The 16313-nt window shown below is 39.6% G+C and overlaps 1 protein-coding gene across 33 annotated transcripts in view; it reads right to left on the bottom strand.

Moving 5' to 3' along the window:
- Positions 1 to 16313, bottom strand: part of mical3a (microtubule associated monooxygenase, calponin and LIM domain containing 3a) — a 102828-nt gene that overhangs the window by 56312 nt on the left and 30203 nt on the right. For 16 of the 33 annotated variants that reach the window (XM_079681748.1, XM_079681778.1, XM_079681751.1 and 13 more), the window contains exon 1: positions 15245 to 15426. The exons of 2 other annotated variants lie outside the window; for them this stretch is intronic. The gene's annotated coding sequence lies outside the window, so the exon portion shown is untranslated. Of the gene's footprint in view, positions 1 to 15244; positions 15427 to 16313 lie in introns of those variants that run through there. 15 more of the 33 variants (XM_079681753.1, XM_079681757.1, XM_079681755.1 and 12 more) reach the window with 2 other exon arrangements.

The following is a 16313-nucleotide window of genomic DNA, read 5'->3' as shown; positions in this document are numbered from 1 at the left end:
CTTGGGACCCATTATCGTTTGTGGGGTCCGTTTCTATCGTTTTGTTACGGCCTCGTGTAAATGAAAGGGCTATACGCAAGAGAAACTATGCGGATCCATCCCGTTTTGTTCTCGTGTAAACGGCACCTCAATGTTGCATCATGTGTTTTCTGATTGGCGGAGAATGGTGACGGATTATCACAGTCACATTACTGGCCAGGAGCAACATGACATTAATAGCATTGTCTGAGGGAAGGGAAGTGTTCATGTTTTTCTATTATAGTAACATTTAAACACAACCACTTTAAGTGGATAATAAAATGAAGAAGAATCAAAGCAGCTTTGGCTCAGCAGGCACTCAAAATATCCTGACATCTGGATGAGCTGTAGGATTTCACACATTCACAGAACTCACACAAGAATTGACTCACATGCATGCAAAGCCTTAAGTGCACACATCCTTTCTCCTTCCTAAGCACACACAGACACAAACAAACAGCATGCCTTTGCTTTTTACTCGCTGTATTACATCATCCTGTAATCTGAAAATAGCGTTGGAGATTAGGCCACTAGGCTACATGTTGGACAGTATTGTTGTCGCAATATGACACTGTCACTACCAGCAGTAATACATAACAGACTATAATGGATTTCAAAGTCTGGATAAATGACTATATTGTTATTAGTACTGGCCTTGCAACTTTCTTTTGCATCAGATTTTATTTTTATTTCATCACCAGGCAATGGCTAAAAAGATTAATTCAAAAAAACATATCACAGACAATTAGACAATCATTTGAGGTTTTCTGTCAATAGGACTGCAGACAATAGTCGTAAAAGAAAACAACACAGGAGCTTTGAGGTAAACAAGTTAAGTCAATTGCTTTACCACCACTGAATAACAGAGCTAAGTAAGCTGGTCTGTGTCAGTGTCTGTCCTGAAATAGCATTTTGTCCTCCGTCATTCTCCCACACAGGGATGACTGATGCTTCGATGCCACTCTTGAGATGGAACCTGTTTACTTGAAAGTGCAGTTGACAATTTATTCCATCAAATTTGTAGCACACCAAAACTTTTTTATAATTTCTTAAAACCATGTAATGATAGCTGGGTATGACTGTGCTTCCGGTTTGCTTTAAGACTATTGGCAGGAGCCAACTCCATCAACATTATTGTGATAAAGTCAGACCCATATACAGTAATCCCAAAGTCCCACATTGATTTAGGTAGGCGTCCAGTAATGCCAATTACATTTTCCACATCAAAGGAGTTTCAGAGAGTGTGCTCTGCTAGGGGTGTAACGGTTCACAAACATTTCGGTTCGGTACAGTACGTACCTCGGTTTTAGGTCACGGTTCGGTTCGGTAGGTTTTCGGTACAGGAGAAAAAATAATAACAAAACATAAAATATTTTTTGGGGGGATTTAATTATTATTAAACTGTGAATAAATTATTCACTCAAATAAATACAACATAAAATAAAATAAACATTAAGATGCAGCGTTTCGATGAACTGAAATAATCTGTATTTGAACTTTACTGTACTAGTACTCACAAAACATAAAATATTTGTTTGGGGTTTTTAATTATTATTAAAGTGTGAATATTCACTAAAATAAATACAAAATATAATAAAATAAACATTAAGGTGCAGCATTTAGATGAACTGAAATAATCTGTACTTGAACTGTACTGTACTAGTTTGACATTAGGACTTGCTTGCTTGTCAGTGTTTCCGCCAGACCAGGGCTGAGAGGGCGTCCACCCCGTGTCACGTGACTATTTTTTTGGGGGGTTTTCAGTTGAATTCTACTTAAAGTTCAGGGTAATCAACTGTTAAAAACATACTGTCCACATTTTCTTCTCCAATAAATTGATGTTTTCAAAGTAAATGGATAATCGTTTTTAATAATCGTGATATCAATCATTGACCCAAATAATAGAGATTATGATTTTTGCCATAATAGAGCAGCCCTAGCCGGCAGTACACTTTCCGTCACAGGAACACGCTTTGCTGGCGGCGAAAATAATCCCACTAGAATCGTTTGCCCCTCCAACAGAGGGATTTCCTAGTCCTTTTTCCTTTTCGTCATTTCAAGCGATAACAACTCTCGACCTTCTCTCGAATTGTTTATTTTTTTGGACGCTCTAGGCTCGAGTTCAGGGCGTTCCGAGCTGAATAAGGGCGTCAAATGACGGCAAGACGCCCCCTTGGCGGAAACGCTGTTGCTTGTCATTGTATTTTCATGTTTTTTATTAAGAAAAATTAACTTATCCACATTGCTTGCCGAAAGGGCAGATCTGCTGGCACTAACAATTAGGGATGTAACGACACCAAAAACTCACGGTACGATAATATCGCGATAAAAAGTCCACGGCACGATATTTATCGTGATATTGAAAAAAAAAAAGGAACAAAAAGTGTTTTTATGTGATATTGAGTGATATTCACGTTCGGTGGTGCCTTTTCAAATGAGTGTGCAAGTTTGATGTATTGCCAGCCGCGTAATCAATTTAAGTTGAACAATGCCGACAAACAGCTTTGGTTCGGTCCACCTGTCTTTGTCTGTCATCCTTGTACGTAACCGCGAAACAAAATGTTCCCAAACCGGAGACTTCAATGATGATGTAGGATTTTCGAGCTCAACTTTATCTGCGTTCGCAATTTCGATAGTTCCTTAAATTACCGACTGAATTTGAACGCTTCCCTGTGAACAGCTCTCATAGTATGCCTCTTGTCCAAATTACACTGAACGCTGCGACGCAACACCTGAGATTACTTCCAAAAAGTTTTTCACGTTTAACGTTACATTCGTTCGGTACACTTCGGTACAGCCGAAGGGCCCATACCGAATATTTTCGGTACGAATACGTATACCGTTACAGGGCTCGACAGTAACGGTTGCCAGGTTGCCATTGGCAACCATTCAGAAAACATTTCAACCACTTCTTGGCCTTTGGTTGCCATCAGTGGCAACCAGTTTTTAACATAAAGAAGTAAGGACAGCAAACAGCTAAATGTGCACCCCAAAATAGATAAATGTTAATTATTTGTTGTGACCAGTCGGAACCTGATACTTAAGTTGCACGTGCATTGGTGTGATTACGGAGCCAGAAAGCGATGCACGTGTACTCGCGTGCGCGGCGCACCGTGTGTTTGTTTTACAAAAAATGGCGAAGCTAATTAAGTTGTTTGACTGTGGGGTAACAAGTTCGGCCAACCCGTCAACATCTCAGACGAATGTTCAAAGTGATTCAACTGATAAAGCGCAAGGTGAACCTGAACGAAAAGCAAAGAGGAAATGTGTAAAGTCTTGGGAGGTGAAATATATAATAGAGATTCTGCTCTGTTGTGCATTCACTTCCGGTAAAAGTTCCTTCAAAATAAGAGTCCCGATCTTATTACTACCAAAATAAAAGTGCAAAACGAAACTTTACCATAGGAAAATATTGGCATACAAATATAAATCACTTCTATAAAAAGGTAACACATTTTAAATATAGTTAGACATATTAAAAGGTCATTTATAGCATTAATAATTCATATCTAATTCTTAACTGTGAATGGTTTTCATTTATTTAACATTAGAAATGTATTAGTCTGGCCATTCCAAGACTTCAATGCTGAAGGGCCAATGGATCTATGGTGGGGGTCAGCACATAGTTCAAGAAAACCCACATTTGAAAGGGAGACAACGGATGACCAAGAAACTAGTGACTTGCTCAATTCATTTGTGAGGGATCTGTGAAGAACATAACAGCTGCACTACTCTAGTTTTTTTATACCAGCAATTGAGGGTGGACAAGTTTGATACCACTTAAGTTTCAAATAAGTGTGTTAATTACTTATTGTAAAGCATTTGAACATTCTTTTGTGTCACATTTTCATTATTAAGTTGATGTATAGCTGTATAGTATCTTCATTATCTAAAATATAAAGTGACTAAAAATGGCAACCAGATTTTCAGTTTTGGCAACCAAAAGCTGATGCCTGGTTGCCAGCCTGGCAACCACTTTTAAAAGTTAGCGTTGAGCCCTGCACCCCTAGTGTCTGCCCCTGTGCACAGCTGTAACAAGCAAAATGCAGGAAAACAAGCCCATTTATAAAATTGGGTCGTTTTCCCAACAACTTAAAAGTAAGGATCATATTGTATTTTCTTCTTTAATTCATATATTTCAAAAAGAGTCATCATTGCTGTAAACAAAATAGGGGAATTCAGTGCCTCAGGTCAAATGCTGCATGAAAAGTCTGAGAGCATTTACCAGGTTCAGGTCTATAAACAGCAGTGTAGTGCAGTGTGTTTGTCTAAAGCAGAAGATCAAACCCTTACATAATTACGTGAAATAAAGGATAATCACTTCAAAATATAATACGTATGAAGCTGAAGTCAACAAGGTAGATGAGTAGCTGTGTTACACCCTTTGATATCTGTTATTGTCCAGATATATTCATTATGCCCCTTTGTAAACCACTTAGTTCAGTTCTGCTATCCCCACACAGGATCAGCCTACACATCAGCAGACTAACGGCCCGTCTACACTACAGGCATCAAAACATCTTGAAGCTGGGCGTGTCTGAAGTTTGGCGATTTTTTGCGAGCAACGCGACCAACAACCAATCACATGAATCTCCCGCCCCCGACATACAAAGCAATAGCAATGTTAAAACGAAGTAAACTGGATATAAACTCTCCAAACAGGCAAAAAACCTACCAGTTTCACCCACTGTCTCTGCCACCTCCCTCCATGCCTGGTTCCTCCGGTTTGTATCCCGGTAAATAGTTCTGGTCGTAAAGAACCGGGTGATTTGCTACCGTAATATCTCGTTTGGAATATGAGGAAATGAACTGCGGTCTGGCTCTCCCAGCTTGCACGCGGTTTGATTGCCTGCGCTTGCACTGGCGGGATTTGCATAAACGGGATTTGATTGGCTGATGCCAAGCATCGAGCCTCAAAAGTTGAACATTGTTCAACTTTTGATGCCGATAGATGCTCGTGATGCTTGCAAAGCCATGCCATGCTCCCCACAATGCAGTTCGGCGAAGATTAATCTTCTACGTCACCCCATTGAAGTGAATGGGCGAAGCGTTGAAAGCATTTTTCGATGCCTGTAGTGTAGACGGGCCGTAAAACTCAGAGCACACAAACATGTGTTGACTGAAACTCAACGTGCTTCTGGCAGAGGTTGTCTCCAAACCATCTGGCTTTTGCATCACTTCTGCTTCCGAAAGCACAGAGCAATTCATTTTTAGATCCCACAACCTTTGCAGATATTCACCAACTACAGCAAACCGATCAGCCGCTTAGGAGATAAACATATGAATTCCATGTTGTAGTCTCTTAAACAGGCTGACACGTTAATACCGAGCACACTGGAAAAACATCACGTTCTTGGTCAAATTCATCAAGTCTGTGATGTCCTCTTGGGGCTCAGTGAACCGAGACTTGAAAGGACAACATGTGCATCCAGCATCCTCCCGTTTGTGCCGGCCTCAGCACCGGTACCATGCATCATCTTCTCTCTTTCCTGTCAAACCAATGTGTGCTTCCCTTCAGAAGGATCCCTTTTTATTAGCTATCAGAGGTTAGGTTACCACCATGAATTATTTTCTTTTGTCTGTTTGTCAGGATGATTACGGAAAAACTACAGGCCCAGTTTTCACAAAACTTAGTGGAAGGATGTAGCCAGGGCAAAGGAAGAACCAATTGTATTGTGAGCATATCAAAACACAGGGAGAGCACACATTATTTTATCTCTAATGGAAAAGCCTTGAAGGAAGTTCTGCAAGGTCCTTTCTAGTAGCTTTCAGTTGAGGCTGTTTAAAAATGCCCTCTTCATTCTAAATATTTAATCAACCGAGTGTACCAAACTTCAAAAAGGGAGAACTTTTAAGGTATCTTTGAAAATAAACGTAGTACATTTGGATAGTACTTGCTCTATTGTGCACTACTTTAATTGTAGTAAAAGCAATTTTTCTACCTTTCTTCTCTCTAAAGCTTAACTGAAAAAGAACATCTAAGAAGCAATAACCAGCTGCACTTACAATCTTCAATTATGTTATGTAAAAGGATAAAGTAATTGTAGGTCAGATGAAGCACTAGGAAGTTAATACTGGTCCCAGAGTGCTCAGCTCAGAGTGCTGCCAGGGCAATCCCTAATACTACCCAAAAAATGTAGTAAAAGCTTAACTGAATCTAAGCCCAATTCCATTTCGGTAGCATATTAGTCCCAATCCAACCATGACAGGAGATTTCTAATAGAACACACACGATAAATTAACACCAAATCTTGGAATGAGAAGCCTCATGGGAACATTTACTGCCGGCTTTGGATGAGTCTGAGCTTGTGCCTGGACTGCGTGCTTCTGGGTGTCAAACAATGCTGATTAGAGGTGCTTGCCAGCGCTTGCCGCAGCTATTTGATTTAGGAAACCGCTCAAATCCCAGCTCGAATGCCACCTCTCCCACCTTCATGCCCCATTACAAGAGCTAAGCTGGCACCACAGATATGCAGCCCGAAACACAGTGAACCACAATTAGGGGACAGAGGAAAGAATACAAAAGCACAGCTACCAATAGCACTGCTTGTAAAAAAAAAAAAAAACCTTCATTGATTTTACATTTGGGTATCGCTGTTGTTGCTTTGCATATTTCACCCAAGAGTGCAGAGCGAGATGAGAGCATGTATCCGGTTATTCATACACCCAGATCCACGCTTCCTTGCTAACTAGTAAGTGTAATGTGAGACTGGTAGGCAAACACAGTCAACACAGACTAGTATCCAAGGCTTCGTCATGACCGTTTTGGAATGGAGGCAGGCAGAAGAAAAAGGAGGGGATGCCTCAGATGCATCAAATCTAATCAAATGCTGGGAGGGTATGAGGCTTATATCCACAAACATCCAAGACATCGATCAAAATTGGTCTATTCTTCCAGACAAAACATACATTTCAACTAAATACCATTGTTTCTCAGTGTTTTCGGGCATAAATGATGATGGACAGGAATATAAACAGTTGGGCCAAGACAGAAAAACTAACCTTCGAAAGGCCTCATAACTAGATCACACATTCAATACACCAAGGGCAGGCTAACACATGGTATGTTTCTAATTCGGACAGGCCATGGGAAACTACAGTACAACTGCAGATCTCTCCTCTCTTCCCAGTATTCATTACAAAGCTAATAGTTGAACATCGAAGAGGCTGAGCAAACTGACAGTATTCCAGAATGGATGGCGGCTGAATCGTACAACCAGGCAGACTAGAAATTAGCAAAGAAAGAATGACAAATGGACGGATACTCCCGCTGCTGACAGGGTGTGATTGTCTTGCCAGGGTTGACTGAACTGAGAGGATGGAATTGTGTTATGATAATTTGAATCGCTGTGGGGAGATTTGTCCTCTGACATTTGAAATATTGATGACATTTGTCAAAGGATATCATGACAAGAAAAGCAGCAGATGTCAGTGAGCTGAGCATAAATGTCCTTTTTTTTTTTTTTATAAATGCATTTACTATGGTTATACACACACACAAAGTGCTGGGCCCATTGGCAACATGCAGCTAAGATAGAAACAGCAGAAAGAGCTGCAATGTTGAGATGTTATTCATTAAGAAAATAAGCAATAGAAGAACAAAACTAAAAATAACAATGTCACAACAAAAAGGCGTAGTCTGTGGCATTTGTCCTTCATTATACGACATAATGAGGGACATTAATTCTGTCCAGATGTACCCTCAGTGAATCATTTGTCATTGTGCAACTGATCGCAAAACTCACAGTTCAGATCCAAGGCCGCTTTGCAATGCCTTAAGGGGACATGCAACAGTGACACAGACAGCAAAAACCCTAATCCTGTCACATCCACACTTGCTTTCTCTAATCTCAGTGCGTGGGCGTGGCAGTGAGCAGTTTAGATGGTAAACAAGCTGCAGGATGTGTTTGTGGATTGATAAAATGAAGGAATAAGCAGAATTGCTTTTTGCATCCACAGTAGTTTACCATTTCTTCAAGACTCAACGATCCTCAGAATTGGACGTGAGACTGCCTGTCAGAGTGCAGTTAAGCAGCTGCAGGGAGCTAGCAATCTTAAGGGCTCCAGTTGCAGTTGAGAACTAGGTTATACTCTAACTGAATCCATTACTAGAGTGAAGGATACCTAATACCTTGGCTGACTGTAAACTGAGGACTGTAGTAAGCAAGTATACAAATATCAGCTGTCGCCGTGAGTGCATACTCAACTCATTAACTAATGTTTGCTTTTGCTCTGTAAAAGAAGTCCACTGTTTGCACTTTTACATGATGATATAATAACAATATTAAAAAAGTAAAGAATGTCTTTTGAGAGGGGAAAAAAATTATAATAAATAAGGCACACCTGTACCTTCAGCTGAGATAACTGGAGAACATTCCCAAAAAGTTTATTTCACCATCTGCAAGTCAAACCCATCCAGAAAAGTTGTAAATATGCCCCGAAACTAAGTGCTCAAAGTCTAGATTGCACCCATATGCACATCAAACAGACAGCAATGTGAAAATATGTAGAGCAAGAGTGGCTTTCTTCCCATCTTCACAGTAGTCAATCATTCCATCTCTCCCATGCCTGTTTTCCACTAAATAGTTCAGTACACCCAGGACCAGAGGAACGTCTACCCTCATGTGCAAACTGTGCAGATGAAGGCTGATCCAGTAGGAAGGCAAGATAACACCCACACACAGCCATGAAGCATGATGATGCCAATACAGCTTTACAGAAGAAAGCATTGAAACACATTCCTCCCAGATCACATCTTACAAGAGACAGGCGGTTGTCAAGTGTGCATCACAGAGGATATTCAAACAATAGATGAAATGTTCTTGGCAATGAGTCATGTTCTATTAAATAAGCAGAATGAAGGATGGACTCATTAAAAAGGTGGAGTAGATGGAAACAGAGCCCAAATGAATGAATTCCAATATGAGAAGTCACACCGGAAGAGTGACAATCTTTAGCCCAACAAATGCTCGCAGGAAATCCTTTTAGCTGTTGTAAAACCAAGAGAGGTACAAACTTAAGGCAAATTGATCAAAATGAAGGCCACATCAAGTCTATGTAGTCTACAAATATTTGTTAAAGGAATTCAACCCAAATGTAACAATGACCATTTGTGAGTGGAAACCAACATTGGAAAACAAAATACTTAGCCTGTTAAGAGGCCAACACCAACAACTTATTCACCAATCATATCTGGCAATCTGGCAAGTATATTAGGCTGATATATAAAATGCAGTTTGTAAAGAAATGATATCTGACAATGTACTAGTTAAACCAACATGACACAATACAAATTGTAAATACTGCAAGTCAGCTCTAGAGGTGTTGGTAAGAGTAATTATTAACTTAGACATAGCCAGGTTGGCTGTTTCCCAGGTTGGCTGTTTCCCCCTGTCTTCAGTCATTATGCTAAGCTAAGCTAACCTGGTCACTACAACAGATCTGCTCTCATCAATCCTTTTTTTCTTTTTTTTTTAAACAGACACTATAAGCTTGTTTCCTAAAATATTGAACTGTTCCTTTAAATATGATGTTACCCAAAGGCTTTTCCCACTAAAAGGGATGAAGTTCAGACAGCGGGTGTATAAAGCAGGTGTAAGCTAAGCAGGTATCGCCTCGTTGGGGCACAAACAAAATCTGCAATTACCTGATAAGAGTCAGATTCAAAGGTTGTTACAGTCAAAGGGCTAGCTTTCCTAGATGCTAGCACCCACAGACAGATCCAAAACCCGACTCTCATTTAAAAGAAAGACCAGGAGAGACAAGCGCTGTGTAGGTTTGTTTACTTTCTTTTGGGAAAGAACATTTAGTGTGCTTGTTTCTCCATCAGTTCTTCCAGAGAAGAATTCATCTCTTGTCCAGATAGGCAGATAAAAAGGCCTGGGGGCTCCTCCACACACAAACGGAGAGTGAATGTGAAATATGATGTGGTCTCTAGAGGGATGTACGGTTTACCGGAGTGAAAGGGCTCAACATGAGAGCTACGTTCATGGCTATAGGCTGAGCAGCTGTTAGATGCTTTCCTGGACCATGGTAGCTGAAAGGGACAAGCTGTTTTCTAAATTTCAGAATATAAAGCGGTGTCAGAATTAGAGTTGACTAGTTCTCCGGCTACACCTGCCTGATTCTCCTGTGGGCTGAAGCGCTCCATGTTGTCTATAGTTTACACAAAAAGGGTATAATTTTTCTAAGGATTCCATGTGAGTAGCATATTATTCCCGATCCAACCATGAAATAAGGTGTTGGTTAATGGTGTCCACTAACTTCTGAAAAAAAAGGATTGGTAGCAGAGGCATACTGACAATATTAGCCAGTTTTTTCTTTTGCTGGACTTGCTATTTATTCGACAAAACAAAAGATTGACAGAAAAGGGGGAGACAGGGGACGACAAGGTCCTTAACCCAGCATAAAACTCAGCCACTTAAGCCACTTTACATGATTGAATCTGTTACTGGCCGTATTGTACCCTAATTATGTCAGGAATATCTCCACACATTGGAATTTTTGTATAATAATTAGGGATGGGTACCGAGAACCGGTACTAAGTCAATACCGGAACCTGATTGGACGGTATCGGTATACCGTTAAGCCGCTGGACAAACGGTGCTGCTATCGGTATATGTGTTACGTCTACTTCCTTAGTTTAACACTAAACCATTCTGGTTGGTTGGGAACCCTCATCCCGTGTGATGTATCCGGTTTGAGACCCCTCTGATTGGCCACTGTAAATGCCACTCGTCATCTCTCTCAACAGCGCTCTTATTATTGTTGTGAGACTCCCGCAGGCATGGCGGACAGAGCGAAGCGATCGAAGGTCTGGGTGCACTTAAAAAAAAATGTAGTGGCGATAGTGCAAGGTGCAATCTATGTACTCAATTAGTTGCTTGTAAAGGGGGTAACACAAGCAACTTAATGAAGCATTTGCAAAGGAGACACTCATTGGATCTAAAACGGTGCTAGCGATACTGCTAGTGCTAGCGGGCTTCAGCCGCGCCGTGTGTAAATGTAACCTGAGCAAAGGCTCGCAGGCAGGTTAGCTGCTGCTGCGCAGTGCGCACAGGTAATATGTTTTGTTTACCTGAGTTCAGTCTTGCAGGCACATCGCCTTGTCTTTTTTTAGTTTTTTAACACTGACAGTGTATTAATATGAGCTCCTGCATCTATAATAATTTGGCCTTTCATTGAATGCTTTATAAACCAGTTAAACTTAAAGATGTCATTGTGAATTGGAAAACTGCATTTAAATGTTGTTAAAGGTCAACGTTTCAATGTATGGCTCTGCAATTGTTGGTCGTTTACTAGGAAATGACATATTTTAAGCTCAAATACGTTGTTCTATGTTTAAACCTTCAGACACATTTTGACGTGTTTCAGTTGAGCACATTATTTATTTTGTGATGATTTAAAAGTATAATCCAGAATAATATACGTACTCGCCTTTATCTTTTTGCCATCTTAGCCTTTTGACCAATTTCTTCATATCACAGTTTTGCATGATGTCACTGTAGGACAATGTTTTAAGGATCTCTTGTCGAGCTAGGTTGTCCGTTTGAAATGTCTGGATGAAGATGTAACTGATTTACAAATGTTAAAAAATGCCTCTTTTCATCCTCTGTCTGAGGGAAAACCCCAAAAAGCATGATAGGGCGAGCCAGGCCCCTTTAAGTTATTTTATTTATTTGGGTCTGCTTCTGAGAAGCTAATGTATAAGTTATACAGTTATTTCTGCAAGAAAATTACAATACAATTACTGTTTAATCTTTACATTTTGTATTCATGTCTATAATTTTGAGCACCAAATTATTGAAAAGTATCGATAAGAGTATCGAAAAATACCGATACCGATAAGCAGTACCGGTACCGGTATCGATAAAATCCTAACGATACCCATCCCTAATAATAATAAACACATTTTTATTAAGAATCAATGTAATGTTTACAACAAGCTGAAGTGCAGACGATGGGGGGCAGGGGAGGAGCTGCCAGAGAAAACTGTCATCAGACCAAAGCAAAATAGTTAAAATATGTGTTTTTGTTAGTATGCTAGTTGCTAAGTGTACATTTACTATGTATGTAGCTACAGGGAACCGGTCAGGTAGTGTAAAGTTGGTCACTTTTAGGGCAAGTTCCATTTAATAAGACAATTAACCTGCAATCATCTTGAGTTCACTGGAACTTTGGTGGATATCATTTGAGACATGACAGATATCACGTACAGATTGAAATTCATGAGTCACCAATGCTCAACCAAGCTCTGTTAGTACATGGTTTTATTACAGCTTCACTAGAAAAACTGTTAGATAATGCTAAACTAAACAATAATGTTGTACCAGACCTCTGTACACTTGGGTTTTGAATACATTAAGTCCCATTATACATTAAACATTAAACAACGTAATATTGCTTGAATCTGCTGTAGTGTTCAAGGGTCAGATGACTGGAAACATGTAAACAGTCTAATTTGCTTCAGGAATGCATTTGCCACACTGGCCTTTGTCTGACCTGCAAGGTACAAGAAACAGCCACCAAGTAAGACTTTAATCCGGAGCTAAGAGAAATCATAAAAGCAAATGGACTTGGGCCATATTTGTAAGTCATACACACAACATCAACCTCAGCTAACCTCAGCTTTGCTGTTAGTCCTCAAAATTGTATCTGCATAATAGCAAGTTCAATAAGGTCTTGGTATTTCAATTCATTAACCTTCTCTTTTGTATGTTACTGTTTTCAGAATAAAATACATCTGAAAATGTCCCATTCCTTAATCTTGATGATATCTTAATGGCTTCTACCAGGGAGTTGGGTTTTACAATGTTTGTCTGACTCAACTTTCAGGAATACGCTAATCTTCACATGACATAATTGAATAGGACACGGTTGAAGGGGGGGAAAGGGTGATTGTCTTCCAGCACTAAAATGTTCTTACATTAAGTGCTTGATGCAGAACACATCCCTCAAACAGTTAAAAACATTCCATTAGGATTAGTTACAGACTCCTTTTAAGGGTTTACTGAAGCAGACTATAATATGCATGTTGGTTAGACATCAGCAAGCTTTTGATGAGTCAACCAGAGCAACAGAGGCTAAACCTGACCTGAGTCGGGGTACATCCAGCCGCTCATGACACAGCAGGAGCTGCTTTTTTATGAGGACTTCCTTCATTCTGTCCTTTCATCTAGCAACGCGATTCTAGGTTTGTGGTACTTTGCTGGATCGTGGGGGGGGGGGGCAGAAAATGGCATTGATGAGTTTGAGCTTCATTCATTTATGTAAAATGGTTCCATGGTAATTAGGATGGGACATTAGATTAGTCCATTTTGTGACGAGCACTTAAATGGTGTTGTGTCTCCAAAACAGGATGAAATGGACATAGACCAATGGGAATAAGACCTGACTTATTATTATCATTAATGAATTGCAATGCATCTATGTCTGATTTAGAAGTTGGAAAAAAGACTAGGAGAAAATAATCGGAAATCAGAGATTTTGTGCGCCATAATACTAATATATATTTGATAAAGTACATATTATTATGATAATAAGAATATATGTTATTTATATAGCGCTTTTCCTGGTGTTCAAAGCGGAGACATTATGAACATTAAATTCCAAAACTGTGATGGGAATATTTATTTTTGGCCATTCCATTAAAAGACCTGTAAAAGTAAGATACCTCATCACATTACAGTATGAGTGCTGTAAATCCAATATTGTCATGCAATGATTGTCATATGTAATTGTAATGCTATCTACCAAAGTCTAAATACGCAAACATATTTTTGTTTAATGCAAGCCTGACAAAATGTAAGACTGACACAAATCTGTCCTTACATCCAAGTAAACAACCAGCCCTCAAGTTTTGTCTTGTGCCAAGTCAGCCACCCTGCAAACATCCTCTTCCAACCGCATCCTGATCTCTTAACAGGGACACTGTGAGGTATGAGGTAAAACATGTCGCACATCCCAATGAACGTCTGCCTCCCAGCAACACCCTGTGACCTCACAGAGTCATCGAAGCGCATTCTGACTGAATAAGGGAGGTACATCGAAAGCAACAAAGGTCAATATAACTGATCAATACAACAATGGCTCATCACTCTACTGAGACAAGGATAAGAGTCTTTGCCCTGTCAGGTCAGGATCTTACTGATACACTAAGCCACACTCTGAGTCTTCTTGCTATGTGATGATGTATGGTCCAATCTGGGTCAGCTGGAATAATATAGTATTGTTACTGTTGTTGAAGTCAGTGTGCAGTCACTCAAAAACTAAAAACAGATGAGAATTTGAGTGACCTTTGACTCATAACATGGTGCCAGACGTCTGTAGTATAAGACAACATACCTCTGGGAATAAGTCAGGTGCATCAAAACAACATCCCCTTAAAATGTATAAGCATCAACAAAGATTGCGTACTTCCTTGCTTTGAATATAAAGCATTATTCAGTTTGTGACTCATCTAAAAACTCATACAGTTTTTCCTCTTGGGTAAACACACCAGAGAGAGAAGACTGAAAGAAGAAAATGTCAAGGTCACACTGTCAGCCTTCAACTAGAAACTTTTTTACACTGCATTTACTAGATTTAAACATTAGGAGCTTCTAACTCCACATTGGATGCAGGTATGTTGTATACAATTATGAAATATAAATGTGGTCAATAGAAGTCATGAATGAGGATGCATACAATAAAAATGTACCATAACAAATGCTATTCCCGCCTAAGAGTTAATTAACACAAGTACATATAATAAACAGTTTTTCAGTTCTGACATAGATGTCGAGCCGTTTGAATGCGGCATGTCCGTATTGTGGCCATGCCAAATTTGACAATAGAATAAGGACAAACTTCCAGAGATTAAAGGCTTTTAAACTTCATAATTGTGTCAAGGATGAAGATATTTCAATATAAATGATTGGGAGTACATATTGCCACCATCCACCACATTCCACAGGCTATTCCTTCCGACATGTACAGAACAGCTTAATAGCTAAACTGAATTAAAAACGGGGCTGGCAGATAACCACTGATGCACCATCACAGTGCATGGTACAATGCAGATACAAATGTCAGATATATTACAGTACTGCGTAGTTAAATCGTCAGTGGCTCTATTAAAACCAGCAGACCGTGACATTCCCAAACGTGCAGAGTCTGCGAGTCCTTGGATAACGTTTCAAAATGCACCGTGTTTGTCAAGGGATTCAGGGGGAACAGTTCTTCTTACCATGGAATCCTGTGCGTTTATAATCCATTCGTATAATGTGGCGGGAATAAATCCATGTCCGTGTTTGTATCCCGATTCCCCTCGTGGAATTCACTGTTGTTGTCTATTATTTAAGTAGATAATGCTCGTTAAGGCCAGAGCAAGAAGCCACACACAGTAGAGGAGAAGGCGCAACTTGAAACTGACAGAGGGGGATCGGTCGATACCATCACAACGGCAAGGAGGGGGGAGCGAACAAGTCTAAAAATAACAATATGTTAACAAAACATTGCTAAGTTATTAATTTCCCCGAAATTCGTTGGAAAACGACACTGAGACAGACTATACATGGATATTGGGACAGCACTTTGAAATGTTTGCATAAATCTGGATATATTTGAATAGTTAGATAATAAACCCCCCGCTAGACGTTGGAGTGAGCCTGCACGTTTTAACTCGGTTTAATCCGATTGGTCTCTTCTAAAGTGACGTAACAGTGCTGCTGCATTCATTGGTGTCAGAAACATTAGAACTGGTTTACACAACAGGAGAAGGCTGGCGGGTATTTACATGTAGCTGAATTGCAGAGTTTTTACAACAATTCTCATTTGCTGTAAAGTATTCTTTGATATGATGTGTGTGGTTGTGCACCCTAAATAAATATGAAATTTACCTGACACGAGACGTTAGGACAGATCATTGTCAACAACTGATTACCCTTAAGAGTGCTTAATGACGAATTATTATCAAATGTAATGATTGCACAGACACACTAATCACTGTTAACAGTCAAGTAGATTTCAAAAATCAAATTCTATGAAAAACATATCTTTAGTCTTTCTAGGATTTATTAAAAAAAACAATGCATTGTCTCCTGACTACATAGTGGCTGGTTTGTTTATTGAGTTATCAGAGTAATTCAATGAGCACGTTGTTTAGGGCACCCATTCATTTTACATGGCCACTATAAAATTAGTATAGGCAGCATTAAAATTAAAGATAAGTTACAATTGAGTTTGTGTGTCTGTGCAAGAGTCTTTTTCACTGTATGGAATCTTGAAAAACACCATTCCCATTCAATTCCAACACA

The sequence above is a fragment of the Notothenia rossii genome (genome assembly GCF_949606895.1).
Source record: "Notothenia rossii genome assembly, chromosome: 5".
Taxonomy (NCBI): domain Eukaryota; kingdom Metazoa; phylum Chordata; class Actinopteri; order Perciformes; family Nototheniidae; genus Notothenia; species Notothenia rossii.
This window is presented reverse-complemented; position numbering and strand designations above follow the sequence as displayed.